Source organism: Micrasema longulum, unplaced genomic scaffold, assembly GCF_059751315.1.
Source record: "Micrasema longulum isolate JH-2025_06_02 unplaced genomic scaffold, ASM5975131v1 h1tg001243l, whole genome shotgun sequence".
NCBI classification, from domain to species: domain Eukaryota; kingdom Metazoa; phylum Arthropoda; class Insecta; order Trichoptera; family Brachycentridae; genus Micrasema; species Micrasema longulum.
The window spans coordinates 282,059-307,654 of record NW_028278430.1 but is presented as its reverse complement, the minus strand read 5'-3'; the positions used below and the strand labels follow the sequence as shown (position 1 = coordinate 307,654).

General features: G+C 32.3%; 1 protein-coding gene across 1 annotated transcript in view; it reads left to right on the top strand.

The window, feature by feature from the left end:
• The window catches only part of LOC148276314 (uncharacterized), a 60,258-nt gene that overhangs the window by 13,569 nt on the left and 21,093 nt on the right, over positions 1–25,596 (top strand). The gene's annotated exons all lie outside the window — the stretch shown is intronic.

The following is a 25,596-nucleotide window of genomic DNA, read 5'->3' as shown; positions in this document are numbered from 1 at the left end:
CGTACTATATTCAACATTTTTCATCCTTGAAACCACTTTTTATTTAGGAAAAAAACAACAGTTGTTATATAAAACACAAAATAAAAAAAATATTGCATACATCCAGTCAAAGTTTTTCACAAACATAATTAAGGTATTCTTTATCCCTGTTGTAATTTGTTAATAATGAGATAACATTTTACAAAGCAAAGAAAGAAAAAATTATATAAGACAAGAATATGAAGGTTAAGGGATGGGGAAATAGAGTGGAGGAGCGGAGGCGAGGTATTTTCATGATAAAGTTGACCGATTCAAAATTTTGATATGATAATAACATGAACATAATTAAAGGTGCATTATAAATTTATTTCGTTTGTTTTGTTTTTTTTGTGTTGTTCAAGTTATTTGTTTTATATTTTGTTATGATATATTTAGTTATCTTGAAAGTATCCACCATATATACCCGAATCCGTTTTAAAGACTAAATGTCTTTCTTTGGATTCACTCATATAACCGGAATTTTTTTTTATAAAGAATTGATTATATTTCTTCTTCTACTAACCAAATTATGTATGGAAAACCGGGAACAAATATTAAAATTCCTAAATTCCACACAAACCATGGTCAAAATAGCTTTGTCTTCAAAGGTAAAAAATTATAATAATCTCCCCGATGAACTAAAAACTATTAAAAATAATATATCAATAAATAAATTTAAAGTTAATCTAAAGAAATTATTGTTTAATGTTTTTTCTTTGTATATCTTATGTTTTTTTTTCTCATGTGACAATTATATAAACTCTTATAAATAAACAAACTACAACAGTGTAAGTCAATCTCCAAGCACAAGAGTTGGTCTATTTTTTTAAAGAGTTACAGTGATAACATTTACTAGATGTATAAAAGTAGATATTTATAGAATTCTAAAAAAAAACATGTACCTTTTATGAAATTTATTGATAAAAAAAAAATTAAAGTTAAAATATTTACATTTCCAACTTTTAATGTTCCTTTCGCTGTCGCTCTAAAACCCCCCTCTCTACAAGGTACGGACAAGGGAAACTATAAATAAAATAAAACCATCATTCAGTTTAAACCCCATTATGTCGACAGTGCAGTGATAAAAAATGTTAGTATCTACTCTCGAGCACCAGAACGCCCCCAAGTGACCCGCAAGACCGAAGACGCACCCAAAAGCCGCAGACTTACCCAAGACAACTGGTTGCAAACCAACTTTTCCACATCCCAAACCTACTTAAACTCTGATTATTGAAGATATCTATTTATCTAGATGTTTTGGTTCCTTTGTTTCATTGTTGTTACGAATGTCTATCTATCCTGCCAGGAATCGAACCGAGCATGGTATGCGAACGCGCCAAACACTACACCTCAAGGCGTAATTATTTCAATTCGATTACCTTTTTTAGGATTTTTGTTTTTCTGTGTCCAGGCGGATGAAGAATATAGTTCGGTTTGTGAAATAGAACCAGAATCTTGGAGAAGTATTTTCAACTCGATGGCTTCTGAAAGCAATCCATCTGTATACCCTGTTTTCATTTTTTTTTTGTTTCTCTCATACTAAAAAATATATTTATTTGTCAATAAACGAGTAACTCTTTTAAAATTGACAATATTTCAATTCCATAAAACCAGATTTTTATTAAATTTAACTATACTGATTAATAAATTACAACAGGGATGGAGAATACCTTAAATAAGGGAATATGGAAGTCAAGGCATTTACAGGGCTTATGACCTGTCATTGGCTGGTTTAAGTGGCCACTTTACACACTGTGTAACATTCACCATTTTGCCTTTGTTTGAACATCCATGTTTCTTCAATTCTTCCATTTGTTGATTTCAGTGAAGTTAAAGAGCTGAAACCTTTAGTGTTGTGAAGAGATTCATCTGACTGAATTATTTCATATACTAGGCATATTTATTAATCTTAATGACTCCCGAGGGGGTGAAATCCAGTCTTTTGTCTATAAACATTTGGACAAACTCAAATATTGTTAACTATACTATTTTCATTGCCGCCTTTCATTGTGAGTTAGGCAAATTAGAATATTTAGGGCTTATGTCGGAAATTGTCATCTCCCCCATGACTATATTGTAAACATGAATGGTAGCAAAAACTTTGTTTATTCAATGGTTACTAGACATTGTTTACGACTACTTAATTATATATTTCAAATCTGCATATTTAGTGATAAAAATATTTTTCCCTAGATGTAGTGTGCGTTGTGCGGTCAAGCTGTTAGCAAACAAAAAAGTTTTGCAAGTATCGCATCCACAACACCCGGCACTTTATAACTAAATAATTTTAATGCTGGCAGTTTTTAGTTCCGAGAATCCTTTGTTAACAGCTGCAATCTCTGACACCGGTGTGAAGGTTAACCTGCTAACAAATGCCACTTCGGATTAAAACCCCTTATATATGAGCCAGATTTCTCAAACAGAAGGCAAAAACCATTCTTTCCAGAAGTCTCATAACACCCGTCCTAACATATGGCTTTATATTTGGATACTTGCCAAACTTGATACTTGGCGAGGCGACCATCACAATCCTATGTACATTGGCGAATAGAGTGGCGAAAAACGGAGGCAAATGCCACGCTATGACATTTATCTTTTCTCGTTTTAAGACCCTGGTAAATTAAAATATATACCTAAACAGTATTTTTACAATTGATAACCATCTTGACTATTCGGTCTTTAAATACAGAGCATCATATACATATAATTTATTTTTCTTCTTCCTCAGCCTTGAGCTCTCCACTGCTACTGCTAGCAGGGGCGAATCGTCAAAATAAGCGATTATGTACGGCTTACCATTTTATTTGACTTTCGATAATAATGTTTTATAGTAGACTAGCGGACCCGACAGACGTTGTTCTGCCCGAACGTTGGCTTCCCTGTTATTAGCTTGGAAAAATATTTTTCATTGATTAGTAGGTACCTAGGTACTTGTTTATATTTGAATTATAAAACATAAAATAAATATTTTTTCAAATATGGCATTCTTTTTACAAACGTACAACTCCGGTTGTCTCACCAACAAAGGGGTGTACTTATGTAGGAATACGATTTTTTTCAATGTATTGAATTTAATGTTATTTAAGTGTTACCAAAAATCCAATCAAAATAAGAAATGGGTAGAAATTATAAGGAATTTAAGGAAAGAATCTGATTGAGATCCACAAAAAACAGATGCTGTTTGAACAATTTTTTTTTATACACAAAAAAAAATACCTTTCAATTTTTTTGCAAATGCATTCTCCTCGAATGCAGCCCTGGTAGATCGATGAATAAAACATTTTTGCTCCTAACATCTTTTTTATATATTCGATTGTAGATTTTTATATCTACGAACACGAACAGCGCAAATATCTATATTTCTCTGAAAACCGCACGTAAATCGGTTAAGCCGTTTAGGAGTACGGTGACATCACACGTACAGAGGAATTATATATATATAAAGAAGATATGTTCATGCAAAAATAAATCAAATAATTGCTATTTATTAGAAATCACCACCACCGCTTATATCTTCCTACAAAAAAATATCTATGAAGTGCGCCCAGCGCCCAGCCCGTTCTCAGTGAACGATGAAACTAGCCGATTACCTCAGTTTATTCCTCCATACAAAAAAGTACACTATATTTTACATGTTTAACCCAAATCAGCTTTTGTAGTACTAAAGCAAACTTGCAGATCACAAATATTATTTGAAGTTTCTTTATTTGGAACTAGTATTTCGAACATTTAATATTTCCGGAGGACTATTTTTCTTTGATAGGATACCGTTGATATATTATGTATCATATAGGACATGTGACGTTTGCAGTGGCCGTTTTTGTCATTATTTTTATTTTTTTAAATTGGCCAGTGCTCAGTGTTAACAGTTACTGCTGAATGTCATTGAGGTATTTGTTAAAAAAAACTTTTGCACATGTATTGTATTTAAATAAAATAGAATAAAGCTGCGTACATCGCGTGGTTAATAATCATTGTTGTTTCAATTGATTTTCACAAAACCACAGAAAATAGTCATTTGTAATTATATAACTTACATATTATGTACTTATATATAGGTACAAATTAATGAACATTTTTTGTAGATTACCTATAAAATAAATCTTGGCTCGCCACTGACTGCTAAATATCTAAAATTGGCATGTTCCAAACGTTCCACTCAACTCTGTCCCCCGCATTTTACTTACCGGTTTTACTAAAACTTACCGGAGTAACGTCGACTAAAATTATGTTTTTAATATAACTATTAAGTTCATTTACATCGTCATCATTACTAATAGAAGTCGAGGGTTCTATTTCCGGCATGATCGACATTGAATATTTATCCAAAAAGTCGTTTTTACTCTACAATCTTTCGTAGTCTCTTTTTGTAACAAATGATCGAAATAAGCTGCATTTGATTCAACAATGCAGTGCCTAAGGTTTGAAGATGCGCACAAGGTGCACAAGGGTACAAAGGTTTAAAGATACCCAAGTGAACAAGGGTTCGAAGATAGCCAAGTATACAAGGGTTTGAAGATGATGATCATAGATCATAGATTTCCATATTTCTCATAATTCCTTCATCTGACAGGAGAGACATGAGACTCGTTGCAGACCAATCCTCAGGATTGTGACCCAAGAAAGAGAGACCGTATAGATTTTTTACTTGATTTGCCTAAAACTTCACTTGATAATTTCTACCTTGAACCCAAACATTAAACATTAATCTTCTGGAGTGTTTGCTGAACCAAAGCTCATGCTTTATTTTCAATCTTATCAATAAAATAAAAAATATGACCATATATCATACTTTCGCTCCGAACTCAAGTGGCTTCGTTTTAATCAGCGCATAAACTTTCAATCTCTCTAACTTCTTTTTAAAATTCTTAACAACCCTTGCGTACCAAAATATCTTACTGAGAATTTAATTGACCTTTCTTATCACGGTCTATCACTTCGCTCTTTTCGGGAAGAACACTTCTCATTCCTCGAGAAGTTCATCATTCTTCAGCAATTCCTTTTTTGTTCACGGTATTAGACTTCGAAATGAGCTACCTTTTTGTGTAAAAAATACACTTTTAAGAAAAGCCTGAAACATTATTACACATCCTTAGAACCTAACCTCCCTTCATTTTATTTTTGTTTAAAATTTATTCAATTTTTGGTTGCGCAAGTGGTTGATGGGATTGGGTGGTTTGTGGCTGGATGGACCGCCAGTGGATGAAGGTCTACCTATTCTACCCATCCTGTGATCTCCCAACTTTCAATGTTTGTTATTCTCCTCGTCTCTATGGCCATGGGTATCTACGGTTGCTATGGGAACAATTTTCCATACCCAAAGCAACCAACATCAACAATAACACATTTTCTCTTGTTGATAATTTTTGTCAACTACCGCATTTTCATAATTTTATCTGCCCGCATCTGCTCGTCTTTTAATCATCTGCCTGCATCTGAACATCTTTTTATTTTCTGACCGCCGCTCCGCCACATTCATCTTTATATTTTGCAAATAACTAAAGTAAAAATGTGCCGTGTTCACCAGAAAAGGAAAAAACTACCCAGAAGCCAGGACTTGGAGATAGCATCCGGATTCCTGTCCCTGATTCCTTTTCCTGTCTTCCTAAAGGTAGAATTTTTGTTTGCTGTAGTTTGTTTGGCCGCATACTGTTCTTTTCCACATTTGCCATCTCCGCGCTACGCATCTTTTATTTCCCCGCAAAAATTAACACAGATTAACGATTCAGTCAAATAATATCCACGCAAATTATAATCGCCACCCCAATTATTATTTATTTTCTTTCCTGGATCCTCTTCCTGTCTCCTTCCAAACTCATTACCTGATCCCACATTCTTCATCATTTAATGTTGATAACATAATGACGAAGAATGTGGGATCATTTCTCTTTAATACCGCAGAGTGTGTGCGGACCAACTACTGCTTTACAAAATTATGACAGGAATGGTTGACTGTACAGAGCTGCTTGGTTTAATAACAATACACTTGCCAGCCAGGATTTGTACCACCTGTTTCATGTACCAATAAGTAAAACATCGTATGTTAAAAATGCTTTTTTTCGTAGGACTTTTTCAATGTACAATACAAAATTTAAAAATATAGATTACACAAACATCACTCTGTCAGATTTAAAATTTACACTAAAAATGTATTATGTAACTTAGTAGACATTATAATAATAAATATGTACATCTCCCCTCCCCTCCTTATCCTCTCTTCAAGCATTCTTGTCCTTATCCCGCCCAATTTACAGTAACTTGATGTTCTTAAAATAAATATTTAAAAAATCTTTGATTATTGAGTACATGAAAATAACATTTTTATACGTATAAATTGTATGTATTTATTTGATATGTAATATATTTTCTCTTCTAACTTTGTATACTATGTGGAAATCTGTTATTAGTTCTGAGTTTATACACTATATCTGTTTGTTTTCTAAAAATATGTATGTAGAACTGTTGATTTCCCAAATAAAATAAGTATTTATTAGTATTTAAGTTTCTGTGTTGGAAGTTTTATCTGCCTCTAAAAACAACTATTACTTTTAACATTTTAAGTCATTTTTAATTATTTTTCTTTTAACAGTTTGTTTTTTGGTTGGCTGGAAGATATCTCTTTTAGCAATAAGTCCATCAAAATACGCCAATTTTAGTATTTCAAGATTTAAAAAAAATATATATAAATTAAGCCGCACGTACAAACATACGTATTTTTAGCCTTCATAAAAGTACTTTTTGCAAAAAATACTCGGCATCATTAGTTTCAAAGCTTATTATTGGAATTTCAAATTTAAAAGAAGTATTGAACGCCTCGCGGTTTAGTCTTTTCGCCCTTAATTCTTTTTCGCCTTACATAATTCGTACTCAGTAACGACTTGAATTTTTTAACTAAATTGCTTCCTTCTTCAATCACTTCAAACCACTTAAATATTTTCAAGAAAAAAATCTAATCGGCGGCGTTCTCTTCGGAACTCAAGTAAGACATTTTTACATTTTAAATAATCGAGATAAAGAGAGCTTATTATAAAGTTTAACGTATTATATTTTAATACAGACGAAGAAATCATTGGTGACCGACCGAAGTTTCGGTTCAGTAAAACGAGTTTCAGTTTCCGCCAAAAATCGGCCGAAACTTCGGCTCAGCCGAAACCTACTGTCGGGATGTGTCGGACACAGAATCATGATTACGTTACGTTTATTTTATATAAGGGGAATCCATTATATTTTGTAAGTATATTTATATTTCTGTGTCAGGGTGAAGAATACAGTTCTGGTAGTAAAATAGAACCAATACCTCGTGGCGTAGTGGTTGACGCATTCGCTTATTATGCTTGAGGTCCTCGGTTCGATTCCCGACAGGATGGAAGTATTGACTTAAAGGTCAGTCTTACACTGCAGTATTTCATTATTCCTAGTCTGTCACCTGAAGCGTAATCCTGATCACCTTTTCTTCAATGCAACAAAAACTATATATTTAAACAACAATTTTAATTTCGATGCAGTGCTCTATGCACCACTGGGTGTGGATAGAGAAATGATGATGATATTGTATAATGACTCAAAAATGCAAATATTTAATTCGTGTTTATTGATTCTGTGGCTTAGATCTAGAAGGGCCGGGTCAATGTCAGATGTTATATTTTTCTTACCACCATTTTATAGAGGGTCGATATCATTATAAAAACTTGTGCATTTAACTGTTTTATACACATATATATGTGTTGTTATGTGTTTTGTAATTATTTGTTATCTAAGGCGTCGAACGGTTCATTATAACGCCACAAAGTGGCTAAATAATTGAGGCCAAAGATGGTCAAATGCTAAAAATAGTATCAAAAGCGACTAACTGCATATTTAATACTTAATAAAAATAGCGTTTCTTATGTTAAACTTTAGATCAATTGTTAAAAGTATTAATGGCACCAAATACTATCAAATAAAAAATATGTTTTGTAAATATTTCAATTAAAAAGTGCTATTACATATTTGAGTGATTTCTAGAAAATAGGTATGGAGTCGTTTAGCCATCTTTGATACTGGGGGTCTCAGTAACTCTCCTGTAATATTACGATTTACGACATTGGCCCTTATAGATCCAAGAACAGTACTCGTATTTATAATTATCACCTGTAGATAAAAGCAGAAATGAAAAACAATCAAAATAAGTTTTAGACTCCTTATTTATGCCATGAAATTTACTATGAATAATTTTGAATTGTGTCATAACTACTGTGCACGGTTACCCTATACACTAACTATAACTGAAACACTGTATACAGTTGTACTCACACATACAAATGTAGAGTTTACAATTTACAACATAGGTAGCCAAACTTTTCAGCAGCCAGGCCAAATTTTAGAAATTATATTTACCGTAGGGTAGTACACAACCGTTTTTTTCGTTAATCAAAGCAACCACTATATTATATTCACCGAATACAGTCCCCTATGCACATACGGCATTGCATTGGTACACCGATACTTACTTCTTTTAGTTTTAGTTACATGAAAGCAAAATTATTAATCTTACGCCTCGGGTACCAGCCCAGAGCTAATATATTGCGGTTTTTAAAATCTGTTGACATTTCATGACAAACTTGTCTGGAATCGAGAAAGTAAATTAACAATATTTTTCAATAAAAATAAAAACATTTTTTTTTTCATATTCATCATCATCATTCCCTTTCCGCACCTAATGGTGCATAGGACACTGCATTGGTACACCAATCGCAGTATATCGTGATCATTTTTGTCACATGGAGGTAAAATCATCAGTCTTACGCTTCAGGTATCAGTCCAGGAACATGAAATATTCTAGTGTAAAAACGCCTTTTTAAATAAATAATTCAACAATGTCGGGAATTGAACCCGAGACCTCTTGCATGGTAGGCAAATACGCTGACCCCTACACCACCAGGCCGACTCATTTTCAACCACTTATTATTTATTTTATTTCCTGCTGGGTTTGAAGCTACACAAGATTCCTTTTTAATAATTTTCTATTTTATAATTTAAACCGAGTCTATTAAATACTAAATCTCGTAATTAAAAATAAAATGAAATACTAATAAATAAATTAAAAATAAACTTATTTTAAGACACCACTCCCCATTATGTACGCAAAAATTGTTTTTTCTTTTACGTAATGGGAAACGTTAATGTAATTATAGTATTGAATTTACATTTTAAAAATGTATTTAGTAGAACATACCAGATTGTATACTTAAAAATATACATTTTTTTCTTTTACGTAATGGGAAACGTTAATGTAATTATATGTATTAAATTTACATTTGAAAAATGTATTTAGTAGAACATACCAGATTGTATACTTAAAAATATACATTTTTTTTCTTTTACGTAATGGGAAACGTTAATGTATATATATGTATTAAATTTATATAAAAAAAATGTATTTAGTAGAACATACAATATTGTATACTTATACATTTTTATCTGAATAAACTAAAAAAAATACACATGTAGGTAATAAGTTAAGTCTTCATGTCAATTTTGTGTTTGTGGAGATATAGGGTTTGGGGATTGAAATTCGAACTTTTCTAAAATTAGACATATGGAAACATGGAAATCATGATCGAGATACGCTGCATTTGATGCAACGATACAATGCCTTATTTACCAATAGGTGCAGATGACGATGATGAAAGTTATTATTTTAATTAAAATGACCCAGCCCAGCAGGCTACTTGACACTTGACACCCGGTGGGCCACGCGCGGACCGCAAGCAGCGGGCAGCGGGTTGGCCGCCCATGTTATACAATATCGAGAAGTGTCAGATTTCCCTATAGTCCACTTGTTGGAAAACCATACATAGTGGTCTATAGGACAATGAATAGGTAAGCATTTGGATTGGACTAAACTTTCTGGGTAATTGTTTCACCTCGCTTGGGCCTTTGTCCGAGAAATAAAAGAATGTGATTGCTTTGAAGGGGATTTTATTTGGGTTTTATCCTCCGGTTTCCTAAAAATTCCACAACAAAAAAGAATGATATAAATCGTTTGAAGAGAGAAAATTCACGTTTTACGAATCAATGAAGCAGCAAAACATGATTTTAAAACAAGACGGTTTGTAACAATAATGATATTTTGTGTAAATAGTATTGTAAAAAAATAAACGTCAATGCGGTTACCTTATTTCATTTATGATACAAATCATCTAGTACTTAGGGGGACTTGTTGCTGAAAGCAATATCTTCCAGCCGATAAAAACAGACTGATAAAAAAAAAAATCAAGCCGTTCTTTACTGGGCATTCTATCAGCTCTAAGTTTATACATAAAAACATATGCTATAAATACTTTTGCTGTACATAAAATAATATGATAATGAATGTGGGATCAGGTAGATGTAAGATTCAAAGTAGACAAAAAGAGGATCCAGGATAGAAAAAAATGTTTATAAATTAATGGCAGTACACAATAAAATAATACTGAGTGGACCTGATAATATCCCTGTAGAGTTGATAAAACTTATCCGAGTAGAAAACTTTGATGAAGACAATAAGCTTTTTAACCAAATTTATGACACGGAAAAAATCCATGGGAATAGCTCCAGTCAATATTTATCACACTACCCGAAAAACAACATCACAAAAATGTGGAAATTATCGACTCATTAGTCTTATGAGCCATACGCTCAAAATACTTCCATGCCTGAGTTAGAGGCAAATGAGAACAGGATTTGGACGATGCGCAGTTTGGGTTTAGGAAGGCCTTCGGCACGCGTGAAGCATTTTTTGGAATGAATGTCCTTCAAAAATTTCGAGACCAGTAAAAATACGTTTATGCGTGCTTTATTGACTACAAGAAGGCATTTGGCATAGTAAAACACTCAGAATTACTAAAACTATTACAGGAGTGCCAGCTGGATGACAAGGATGTTAATCTCATAAAGAATCTTTACTGGCAGCAGATAGCTGAGGTAAGATTATGTTAGAGAGATATTGCAATAAAGCGTGGAGTAAACATGGCTTCTTATTATCGCCTCCACTTTTTAATTTATACATGAGAAGAGTGCTCTCTGACGTCAGTAAGGGAATAAGAACTAACGGCAAAATTATCAATAACATCAAATAAGCTCATGATACCGTTATTCTTGATGAAAACTAATGTGTCCTTCAGGAACTTCTTGATAAAAAATTTCGAAGCTGGGCTTAAAAATCGATGTGACTAAAACAAAGATGATGATGTTTAGCCGAAACCCGCACAATAGTGCTGTATTGCGACGACCAACCTGCTTCTGGTCATGCCGATTGGAAGAGCAGTCAAGCAGCTGAACATTATCACTTTGGAGATCGACATCTTTCACATTAGTGAAACTGTGTTTAAGAGGCAAATATTCTTACTATTAGAGAGTATTATACATTTATAATGTCGAACTATTGCTCAAGAGTTCTTGGTTTGATATAAAGTTCCAATTTAACGTCTTAAATGCTTTGTTATTTGTTATGTTACTTTGTGAATAAATAATTTGAATTTGAATTTGAATGGTCGAACAATCAAGTGAGTGACTAACTTTAAATACCTTTGCAGTTAAACAACTTCTGATCTGGACCCGGATAAGGCAATTAGATTGCTGAAGAGAGCTAGCACGATAAGCATTTAATGGCATTAAATCATTATTCTACTAAAATAATCTTAATTTGAAACTAAGGCAGAGAATAGTAAAGAGCTATGTGTTGTCAATACTGCTCTATGGAGTTGAAATGCGGACTCTCAAAGTAAGCTCCATGAACTGATTATAGACTTTTGAAATGTGGCTTCACTAGAGAATGCTGAGAATCCCGTTTTAAACAGATTTAGTTGCCAACGCAGAGGTGCTGGGATGAGCCAGTGCTGAAAGAGAACTACTGTCATCAATAAAGCAGATAAAACTGGCTTATCTGAGCCACACCATGCGCGGAAGCATATATGCGCTTCTACAATGAATTATGAGGTGGAAGATCGAAAGAAAACTTGGAGTTGGAAGGTGATAGATGTCCTGGCTGTGGCATCATTTTGGTCGAATTTCTACCTCACAGAGAGACCATCATTGCACAACGATATTGTGAGACCCAAATAAACTAAAGAAGCGCATGCAAAACAAAAGGAGGGGAACGCTGTGAGAGGAATGTGCTTGTTGGACGACAACGCTCGTCCTCACACAGCCTTAATCTTAGCCAAGGCGCATTTGGACTCATTTGGTTGAAATGTTTTTAACCAACCCCATATTCCCCTGACTTGGCGCCTTCAGATTACCATCTTTCCACCTCTCTGAAGGCGCACGCGGGTGCAGAAAGAGGTTCTGAAGCGGGGGAAGGAGCTGGCGGGAGAGTTCTTCGATGAGGGCATAAAGAGGTTTGTGCGACGGCTCATCACATGCATTAGACGGGATGACGATTATGTGGAAAAATAGGCAATAAGTGAATCAACCATATCCTGTTTTTTTTCAAATACGCTTTTTCTGAAAGAATATAAAAATCTAGTGCACTCTTTTTCTGAACATGCTTCTTATTAGATGCACTGTCTCATCGAAATTTTGAAAAAATAAAAATTTTAAGTATCGGAAAATTATATTTATGACATCATAGATGAGTGCATAAAAAAAATCGCATTTTTTTCTGTTAAATGTAAATTAAAAAATGTAAATTTAAAGGGGAATTGATTAATTTTTTTCTGAAAAGGGAGTAGTGGGTCAAATAAGTTTGAGAACCAATTAATAAGTTAAATAAAACAACTAGGGGTGGTCCATGTATTATTATAACTTATCATAATATGTGTTATCAAATTAGACTCTAATCTGAATCGAGTATTCTAACAAATACTACGAATCGAATATTATGTTTAATTTCTTCGGTATTCGATGATTGCGAACAATTTCAGATATTTAAATCATTACAAATACACTTTAAATTCTAAAAATATTAGCTGATGTTGAATTATATTGACAATATTAAGGTTTGAATAATAAAGTATGTATAAATATGCAAATTTTTTGTCGTTATGAAACCGCTTTTCGTTTGTTATAATAGAAATTCATCTCTTGAAATTTACATCACCGTACATATACATAGTTCAGCACTTACGTAGGCTGTTTCAAACGAGCAAATTTTAAGCATTGTGTGAAATATGATTATTATATTTGTCCCGGATATGCGGCGTAGTGTTTATTCGTCTTGCATAGTCCCGGCTCGCTGAATATAACGAGGAGAGATGAGTTTACATTTTGTATTTATTACGCGAAATAGTACCATGTTGCTGAATACATACACGAATTCTAGTCTCGAAGGAGAAGACTGCATGCAACAAATACCTAAATGTTTACAGATGTTGTCCATTGCTTGGCCCTTGTCAATAAAGTCAGATCGAAAATATCATATTAGGCTGATTTTTAACACTTTTTACAGTTTTCTGTAAAAAATATTGAGCAGGTTTTTAACTCACTTAAGAGCGACTCGAAAAATAGGTATTTGAATACAGATTTTCTATGTATATATCTAGCAGATGCCTCACGAATACTGGGTGAAAAAGTCAACCGCGCGTTGGAATGATTATGTCTCACATTCATGTTTTCCGCACCCCCAAAACTAAACCGATTTTGCTTTTTATAGAAAAATTATCGGGAAAAAATCTGTGCTTGCACGTTTTGCTGTTTCCAACTACTACTACTACTACTACTACTACCATCACGCCATTTCCCCGTAGGGGTAGGCAGAGAGAATGGACCGCCACACACGTCTATCCTGGCATACACTCCTAGCCTCTTCCACATTTATACATCTTGTCATACATGCCCTTCGGTTCTGTCTGCTTTTGACATGACCAGACTTAAGATTTTGGTTTATCTGATCATGCCACGTCTTCCTTGGTCGTCCTCGTCTAACGTTGCCGTTCATTTTTGCCATATATACTTGTTTTACCATTCTCTCATCGTCCATTCGTTCTACGTGACCAAACCATCTCAGAGACCCTTTTTTAATCTTATCAATTATACTTGTCTCAGATTTACACTCTCTCCTGATTTCATCATTCGTAACCCTGTCATACATTGATTTCCCACACATTCGTCTAAGAGATCGCATTTCAACCGCGTTCACTCGGCTTTCATCCTTCCCCAATAGTTGTCATATTTAAATACCGTGACGGCACATTAAACTTAGCACTTTTAAGGTTTTTAGAATGGTCCTAGCTCCTATAAAAGTCTTTATTTTAAACTATAGGAACTGTTTTCTATAGTGTACAAAAAAATATTTTGTGCAATAATCCAGGGAAAAAATACGAGAATACGTTTGTATGAAGAAAAGTCAGACCGCGCATCCTCTTAACTAATTAGTTTTTGGTTTAATTCTATAAATTTAATAATTTCGTGTTGTTGACGGTTGATCATTCAAACAGCGATAAATTAAGATGTACATGCTCAATATTCTCAATGTAAACGTTTCATTTTAATACATTTATTTTAAGACGTAATATAGTTGAGCTTTTTAATAAAATAAGCCGTTTTTTCATTGTCCGGTACAAAAAAAAATACTTACGCGGTGTTGTAACTTAAGGGACGATTTGTATGTAACTACTTTCCGACCTTTCTATATCTACCGGTTTCGAGACGTACCCGTCTCCTCATCAGGATATTAATTACATTAATATGCTAATTCTACTGTGCGCCTTAACCTTAATAGGTAGTTGCACAAAAATGCTGCAAAAAAACCAACTTGCTGATACGACACGTGCTATTAAAAAATGAAGCAAACGAGTACATTTTTATGCAACTGTGGGTTGCGGATTAACATGTTAGTGTAATTAATATCCCGACAAAAGGACGGACAAGTCGCGAAACCGGTAGACAAGGAAAGGCCGGTGACACTTTAACATGTAAACATATTTACTAACAGTTTTTGAAATGTTTGACCACAATTATTTTTTTTTTGCTTTTTACAATAAATGTTACACTTTTTAAAAATATTTTTTTTTAATCCATTCTAAGGAGGGTGAGTTTTGTTTTATAGTAATATGATTATGTAATGTAAAATTAAAGAAGCAAAAAAAATAAAAAAATATCCTGAATGTGGATTATTTCAGGATCAAAGGTTAAAAGGAGTAATGATATGTCAATAAAATAAGGATATTCATTTAAGGCGGCGTACACGATTTATTTGTCTCTTATCGGATAACCAAAAAATATGTCGTCTGGATATCATATACAATACAACAAAAAAATCCACAACGTTATACTTTATATATTCATAATATTGGAAATGTTCATTTTACCATGAACTTCTTTTAACTGACGACTAAGATAACTCAGTAAAGAAGAGAATTCTATGCACTTTTTACCACTTTAGTAAACTTTTTAGCTTAATATAGTCTAAAAACAAGAATTTTCTAAAAATTATAAACAAGATATAAACCATACACCTGCGTACATTTCGAAAGAAGCATAGGTTTTTTTCGCAAATAAATAAACAACTTAAAAAATTATCATTGGGGTAAATAAAAAAAAACATTTCAAAATTGCGATGGAGACGTCACAAGAACAAAATTATTAGTTGCTGTTTTATTTATTAGTTTTATTTCTTTTATTATTAATTATATATGTGTACGCGTATGTATGTATGTATGAATGTGTATTTGTTTATGCATATATATTTATGTGTGTATATGTTTGTATGTAAATATCAAAACTCTTTACTGCTCTCTAGTTCAACTCCATCTAGAATGTGCTTTTTCAATTTGGTCTCCATTCTATAAAACTCACACTGACCATATCAAGTCTGTCCAACACCGTTTTCTAAGAAAAGTGGCATGGTCGCTCGGATTGCAAAGGGGCAATTATTCCTATTTTGAAATAGAGCAATCTCTTAATCTGTCTTCGTTGGAGAAACGTAGCACTGACATAGATCTTATATGCATTTAAAAAAAAATAATGCTATAAATGATGTCCCATATCTGTTGCAATCAATTTATTTTCACGTTCCCAACCATATTACCAGAAGTCAACAACTACTATTTATTCAATCTTCTAAGAGCAACTTTTGTTTTTATGCCCAAATATCTAGAATGTGTAGATTAGTAAATTCTTCACAAAACTTGAAATTCTTTGGGATGGATAGAGCTTACTGCTTTTCGTGGATCTCTTCGCCACTAAAACAGTGTGGAATGAAGATGGATTGGCACGGTTTAGCTCGAAGTCTTATATTTTTATCGTGTTTATGAATATATTGTACACCATTATTTAATTGCCCTTATTTGTCTTTGCCACGTAGTTTTATTTTCTTTTTGTTTATTTTTATATATATATATTTATGTTTCTTCATTTAACTTGTTGTAATTGGCGTAGGCCGTATATGTAATAAACAAATATATAAATATATATGAATGTGTGTGTAAATGTATATGGCTGTATGTGTGTTGTGTGTGTATTTTTATACATATTTTTATTTATTTTTGCGTTGTTTTATATTTACTTACACTTTCTTCTTCCTGTTTTTCCATCCCATTTCCTTCACTCCTAACAAACTGTACGTTTTGTTTTTTTATATTTTTGTTCCTTTGTGAAACCCGTTAAAGGTCTTGTTATTTTTTGTTATTCTGTATGTATTGTTTACTAATATTACTATATTGGTTTTATGAAATTTAAATTAAAAAATAAAATTACTTACGATGTTACACGTGCCAAAGGGCCAAAATAATGTCATTATAAGATCTCTTTGTTTTAAACGTGTTTGCACGTAAGATCTTAATTCGTTATGCAGTTAATTCGTGGATAATTTTGGAGCGTGTGTTAATGCAACCACGTGTAAAATAAGAGCAGTTACGTGTAATCTCTTTTCTCTTTTAAGTAAAGTTGATTATTTTCATTTTAGATAAGGATTTCGTTGGTTTTATTTTGAATATTATATTTATGTTCTCTTTTATACAGCATTTATTTACAGCTCAAACATACAAAAATATTTTTAATTAGCTAAGTAGTTCAAAAAAAATATTTATTAATTACTACTACGTATGATATTTTGTTGTTGATGTACTTAAATCAAATTTTTGTTTCGGTTTTTTTTTAATGTACACGAAATAAAATGTTCACTGTAAAATGTAAAAAATAACAACATCCGCACATTGAGATATAATATGTATAGATAACACTACACAAATCCGAGCTAAAAAGTCGTCCCCAGAGGAAAGGAATGACCAGCGGAAGGAGCAAGTATCGTCACGTCATATCACGTCGACTTTGACAAGCAAAACAAGTAGTACAGTAAAAAAGCACGGACTGCTTACATCAGTCTACTGTAAGTTCTAATCAGTATGTTGCTCTTTTCCGCATACGCGTCACCTTTGTTTATCGTTTCACTATACGCACGACTAACTGAGCAGAACAGAGACAGGAGATAGCTGGTAACATATTAATAAAACGTTTTTTAACTTCAAAATAGCTTTTTAGATTAAGATAAAAACATTACTTACCGATGAAAGGTAATGCCATCGCTTTTCCAGATCGATTTGTGCAGTATCTTAGAGTACATATAGGCATTTTAGTAATTGCCAGGAGAAAAGTAGCTGGTAAACGCTGGCAACAGACTAAAGTCCGTTCTATCAAACATATGCCAATTGGCCGCAAGTCGAAAGAACATATTTCGAACGCTCATGTTTACTCTAGTTATATACCTCAATGCTTCCGCAATTAAATGTTTGCGCCCCTTCTTTATTTACATTTAAATCAAGATTGAAATGTCACTATATAATATTTAAGTTGTTTATTTATTCTTCTACTTTATTTCCCATCCCCTCTCCTTTCTTCATAGTACAGTGTTATTTTTTTATGTATTTTCATTTTCTTAATCTTTGTTTTTAATTTTTGTATAAAATTGTAAGGTTCAATATGTCCATGTACTTGTAATTTTCTCAAACTGAACGATTTGGGTAGGTAGGAAAAAACATGCCTTAAGGCAATTTTAATTTATATAAACTATATATATGTATATTTAAATATACACAGTAAATAAAGTGTTAAATAAAATAAATTTATTAAAATATTTATATTATTCAAATATCTATTGGTAGTTTCTGAACAATATTTTTGTTTATTAATTTATTAAAACATTAGGTTCACAAATATGCATATTTTGGAAGCTAATTGCCAAAAACAATATTTTCCAGCAAACCAAAAATCAAATGGTCAAAACTAGTTATTATTATTATTAAAATTAACACAATTTTTAACGTTTATATCTTTTTGTGTATATAATTCTTCCGTACGTTTGTATGTCACTGAACTCTTCCTAAACGGCTAGACCGATTTTTATGAAATTTTTTGTCGGTGTTTAAGTGGTCTGTGTGGTTTAGATTCACAATAAATTGGACCCAGTAGTGATATTGTACGCTTTTTTATTCTGCTTTGGGCAACAGCAAATCACACAATGACAAAACGAAAAGATCGAAATGTCAAATGTCACTTAGTGTATAGTTTATCGAAAATTCGAAGATTGAAAAAACGTTTGCTAAACCAGCTAATAGCAGGCAAGCCAACGTTTGGGCAGGACAATGTCTGTTGGGTCCATTAGTAAAATATATACAAAAAATATTTTCTAAAAAAATATTTACAATATTTCACAAAACCAACAAATGGAGATACCGTCTTTTGATTTGGGACAGTCATAAAGAACAAGCTGCCTTCCTTGTTCCTCTTCACAACTTGGTAAATTAATAATGTGGCTTTCTCATACACATGTAGCTATCGAAGCAGAACTATCATCCCCTGGTAATTTTACGCAGTATACGAAAACAGACACTATTAAATTTGTTGATTCCCGAGATAATGACACTTCCACATATTTAAGCATTTAATTAACTTCTAAAGTAAATACGAGATTTTCTTTTTTACTATAAATAAGAAAAAGACATCTGTAACACTTATAATAGGGAAATATCACTTTTTTACATCTTTAAAGTTATAAAAGTCTATGAAATACTGTCCGGTAACAGAATATTTTTTTGCTAATTATTAGTAGCATAAAACATACTTTTAAATTTTCAATTTTGAATTCCCGCAAATACGGTTATTTCATTGGCCACGACCCGAATATGTCACGATTCATGTTTATTTTTCGTTCAATAGTGGGCTGTTAATAACTCGCAGAAAATGGCCGCAAAATTCATTATTTGGGTAAATTGTAAGAACGAAAAATTTTTTTACTAAAAAACCTAATTTTATTGATTTCAAAGTTTGTTTAAACTGCAGTATTTTATTGTTTTATCTGAAGCGTAGAACTGCACATAATAAACTATTAAAATACGCTGCATTTGGTTTACCAATGCAGTGTCCTATGCGCAAACCTCATAGAGTCTTAATTTTGTCCGTGTGATAATGTAAACAAAATTAGTACACAACAAATAAAATGTAAACCCAAAATTATCCCGTCTATAATACTCGTAACTCCCGAAAGTAATGAAAATAAATTGAAAATTATTTATTTTATGTGGGTACATAAATATGCTCCGTAATGAAAAGTGGAAATAAATATTGTACCTTGTGTTTTGACACACCTGTTTAATGAAAGCACATTATTTAAAATTGGTTCACCCCTGTTAAATTGTTCTCCCTAAAGGATTTAAGATACCAGAGGCGTGCTGAATTTATTAGCCACTCTGCCAATATTTGAACCACTATAATATATTACCTTTTTTGGAACCTGTTTATATATATATCGATTTAATTCAAATCCTCGAGCGAATTTCAAAATTGACAACTTCATCAATTGATTTCGTAAAATTTGCCATCATGGTACAGGTGACATTTTTACGAATTATTTTGCCTAGTAGGACAAGGCTAAACATAACTTATTTTAAACATTTTTACGTGACATCTGGACTTTAGCGTAGGTCTGATCACCTTAACTTTGTCTAACAGATAATCGAAATATTCTACAATATACCTATGCAGTGTTCTTTCAGGAGCGAGTCGTCCATATAAGCGATTATGCGCAGCTTACCATTATATTTGACTTTCGATAATAATATTCCATAATTTTATTTATGGGATAATATGTAAAGAGGCTCTACTGACAGAATGCTGGCAGTCATTAAAACAAGTTCCAATAAAATAGCATTTAAGGTTATTTTATTCTTTCAATGTATTATTTCTCCAATAAATTTATTTTATTTTAGTAAAAAATAGTAAAAAAATAATTTCAAAATACATAGTAAATTAATAATATTTTATCGGTAAATCAGTGTGGATTTAAAAAAGGAATAGGTAAAGATACGGCAATCTCTGGTATAACAGATCTTCTTTCTAAATATGTAGACTCCGGCAAGAAATGCCTTTCAATTTTTTAGACTTGGCAAAAGCTTTCGACACAATATCACATAAAATCATGATGCAAATATAGGTTTACAGGGTAATTTAACAAATTGGTTTATAAGCTATTTATGTGATAGAACACAACAAGTAAAAATAGATAATATTACTAGCGAAGAAAAAAACATTGATTTTGGTGTACCGCAAGGTAGTATTTTGGGACCGATTTTGTTCATTTTGTATATTAATGATTTATGTCTGACACACATAAAAAATTGTGACATAATTGCATTTGCAGATGACACTGCTCTAATTTTTACTAATAACAAATGGGATGAAACTTATTCTGCTGCTCAAAACGGTGTCAATATAATAAAAATGTGGCTGGATAACAATCTCTTAACTTTAAATATTGACGAAAAAAAATACATAAAATTTAGTCAAACCACAGTAGGACAGCCTAAACAAAACTTTCAACAAATTCAAAAAATATGCTGTGACATACTTGAATCAGTTCATCACATAAAATATTTGGGAAATAATCATTGATAAATATTTTAAATGGACAGAACACATCGAACATATAACACAAAAAATTAGAAAACTTTCCCAAATCTTCAAGTCGATACATAACATCTTATCCCCAATAAAACTCAAACAACTATATTTTATTTTATGTAACTCAATTATAACTTATGGGATAATAGGATGGGGGGGTACTCATAAATCAATATCGAAACCTCTCGAATCGGCTCAAAAATGAATAATAACTTTTAAAAAGGCCTTCAGGTACCCCAGCGTCAAGTTATTTGAGATTTTAGATATAAGGCAATTATATATTTTTAGAGTAATAATGTTTGTGAAAGAAAATTATTCTGCCAAAAATGAGGATGGGTCATGAGGTCTACCACGAACTCTGAATTCGAGCAAAAAAAAAATCAGGTTTCTGGGCCCCAAAATATTTAATATGTTACCCAAACATACAAAACCATGACCCGGATTCAATTAAATAAATTTGTAAAAAAATTGTTTACTGGGTTGAGGTAGAGAAAAATCGGAAAATTTACTCAAAAACATTCTTAAATAATAAATGGTATAAAGTAGTATTGTATAATAAATCAACTAGTAGGTAGTAATATGTTATTGTTTATTTTGCATAAAAATGTCTGCGTTACAACAGGTTGTACTTAGTTAGGCAGACTAGACATGATCCAGAGGAATCTATTACCAAAGTGTGTATGAAGTAAATAAAAAAAATATATTTTTTGTTAATAAACTAAGATTATTATTATTTTTATTAAAAACTATCAGAAGTTTCGATAATCAAATAACTGTAAGCATTTTTATAACTGACGACTCGAGAGTCATGACTAAGACCGGTATTAGACACATGGCACATGGCTTATGGTAGTAGACACATGTGCTCATATTTTTTTATATACTAAAAGTTTCTTAATATAACAATAATAAAAAAGACATATCCTGAATAGATATTTTTAAAAAATTATATATTATGAGAACAGCCCTGCTCCGACTAGTACCATTATCATACGACAGAGACGACGCTCTACAATGTCAAGTTAGCCGAAATGGCCGACAGTCTCTTTCTAAGTTTCGACGTACGCTATATAATGCCGGGTACTGTACATACTCGTATACCGCGAAGTTAATTATTATTATTGTTTTAGTTGATTTTATAGATTATTGGTAATACATATCAATATTCTATTGTCAGCAGCTAAAGCTGAGAGATCAAAAAAGTATCCATTTATACATTACTTATAATATAATAATATGTTTTATGCACGTATTTAAGATCATTTTTGTAGTTTACCCATAAAAAAAAATCGTTCGCCACTTTCCCCATGCACCATGAAATGCAAATAAGGGAATGATGATTTTTTTTTTTAATCTACTTTTGTGTGTTCATATCGTTGCATACAAATACCTCGAGGAAGTTTTAAAAGAGAAAACAAGGCATTTTTTTAATGACATGTTACTCGATGGTTTGAATGATCACTTTGTTACATTCACCCCTCTGCTTTGAGCTCTGAGAAGGTATTATTTTCAACCCGATTAAATAGACAAAATAACTGTTAACATACGTAGTGCTCATACAATTTTTGAAGACGCATTTTAGTCGCTTTTTTAATATTTGTGAACTCGTTTACAATGCTCCGGCACCTTGAAACGTCGCCGCACGCCCCTGCAAGCTACCGGAAGCGGACATTGGAAACGAGGGAAGGAAAAAGTATGTAAAGAGCTCTCCTCATTTCCCGAAAAATACCCTCGCTGAGTCAATATTCAATATTGACAGCGGTCCAATGAATGCCCCTCGATCCGTTTACGTAGCAGTAAAATTGGTCTGGGGTTTTCTGAGCTAATTCTGCCGTATTTACACGCCCCCTACGCGACGCCATGAATACAAGAGGTGCAGACACAGGTGGTACAGGTAGAGATCTGCCTATTTAATTTTCTGTGTTCGAGAGTTGAGCCAGGAATAACAATGGTACATCTCCACTCTTCGCTTTATTGCTTTTTATTTTAGGGAACGATTGGCAACAGTAGAACGCAAAAACGTTTTGATTTTTCCCGGCTGGAGGTTAAGGCTGTAGTCTAGTAAAACTCACGCAAAATGAGGAAATCATACGATTTTGCAATTTTAAAGCGAATGTATTTTTTAAATCGCGCAATAATAAAAAAAATGAAAAAACATAAATTAGATAAAAACAATAATTTTTATAGGTATTTCTGTTAAAAAATATACTTAAAAGTTTTATGACACAAAAATATAATTACTTTTAGACCGGCAGATTACGCCATTTCAAATTTAGATTAAACTTAGGTATCTGGGATCTCAATAAACACTAAGTATCGAACTAAAGTTTGTCGTGGTAATTTGAAGATAATAAATTAAACGTGAAAGTGGCCGAGGCAAAAATTAGTTTTTTTGTTTTTGAGAAGAATTACAAGCATTTTAAATCACATATATTTTTGTGACATTTTCTTTTATTTCTACGTAAAAGTATGCCTTCGGTAATACTTAAAAATATATATATTTATTAAAATATTTTAGTTAAAACGTTTATTCTTAGTTACATAAAACTTTTTAGTGTATTTTTTAACAGAAATACCTTTAAAAATTATTGTTTTTATCTAAATTTTTTTTAGTTTTTTTATTATTGCGCAATTTAAAAAAAACATTCGTTTTAAAATGGCAAAATCGTATGATTTCCTAATTTTGCGTGCGTTTTACCAGACTACAGCCTTAAGTTGAAACTGGCTCATAAATGTTTCAATGTACCTGCGATGCTATTCACACAAAATACATGCTTAACATACAAAATACGCGAGATTAAAGTGTTTTCTACGGTCGCGAGAGCGTTTGGAATATCACCCCTGAATTGAGTTTTTCTTCTAACATTTCTTGGTGGAGCTGCATTTTAATTATAATAATAAGATTACGCGTTCGGTTTAATTCCACTTTCATCGTCATCATCACTCCCTTTCTACACTGCGTCGGTACACAAATCGCGGTATATCTTTATAATGTTTTTGTTACATAAAGGAAAGATAATCAGTCTTACTTTCGGTACCAGTCCAGGGACTATGAACTATTTTCGTGAAAATCACATTTTTAAATCAATATTTCAAGTTAACCATGTCGGGAATCAAATCCGAGACCTCTTACATGCTAGGCAGATGCGCTGACTACTACACCACGAGGCCGGCACGAAATTTTAATTCATTAATATAGTAACCAGGAAAAAAATCTGCTGTCAGGTTTTTGGTGGGTTTTTTTCTGATAGTGCTTATTTAAATTTATATTTAAGTTTCATTAGTTTATTTATTTGTTTACAAATATCATTAATTTAATGTTATTTTTGTACCTTCATTCTCACTATTTTTGTGCTTGTGAATATTTTGTTATTCGTTGTGCTTTCTGATTTCGTTGTTTATATGCTTATTAGAAATTTCCATTTTGTTTCTTTGATAATCTGACAGATGGAAAATAATTCAATTTTTAAGTAATGCATTTGCAACTTAAATATTCGTTTGCTAATTACGTACACATGAAATGTGATACCATCCTGTTTCTTTAAGACTCTAACAGTATTTCTACAGTTTAAAAGGACACAACACGGCATAGTTGAATTCAAATCAGGAGTTGCGTACTGAGCGACATCTACAAAGAAACTAATGGGTCAAAACGTAAACCTACTCATTTATGAGTAGTTTAGTCACCTTCTGTTTGATGTGCGTATGCGGTTTATGGACTATTCTTAATTCTATGATATATACTATAGATAGATAGATAGAATATAGTAGTATCTGCCTATAACACTTCATACAAAATAAAGTGGATTTATGTTGGTAGATATTATTGACAAATCAATAACATATTTGCTGTGTTCTATGACTAAAAGTCTCCAATATTTTTCTGATTTTGTAAGCGCTATTTTGCCTGTCTCGTATCTTTTTAATTGAAAAAGTAAGTCTACTCTGATTAGTTGTATAAATTTTTGCTATAGAACCTACATATTAATACATAAACGCGCCCTATAGAGAAAAATATTTTTAAAAGTAACGACACAAAAACGTACCCATAGCTACTACTTTTTGGTGGATCCCAATCAGTTTTTTTCCTTAAGTTCCTTATATTTTCAACCCATTTATTTGTTTTCACTGGATTTTGAGCAATGCTCAAATAATATTGACTAACGTTTATTATATTTTAAAAATGTGTTCCTATCAGTGCATCCCTGTAACTAATAAAAGCTTCGCAATTGCGCCGCATATTTAAATATAAACATTATTTTCCAAAAAATAATGTTTATATTTAAATATGAATTGTTTTAAGCTTTGTTAATCACTCATGAACAAATATTGACCAATGAAAAGTTACACAATTCTTTTTACAATGTTTTTCCAAAAGGTTTTTTTACGTGCTTTCATGATTCAAGCAGGCATTTTGGTTGCGATTCTAAACGTCAACGAATTACTAAATTCACGTTGGGCATGTCTGAGCGTTTGGGCATAAGTTAAGTATCATCATTTTTTAGAGTTCAGACCATATCTATATGTCAATGTATAGAAGTAATATTTTTGGGGATACTGCTAAAAAAGATGAAAAACAACCTTTTAAGAGTTCCCCCACAGAATCACACCCTCCATCTTCCGCGACTCATGTATGTAGTATGTTTATACAGCAAACACCAACTAATAACTTGTAATAAGTTACTAAACTTCAAGGCTCAATATAAACCTACAGTAATTACTTTT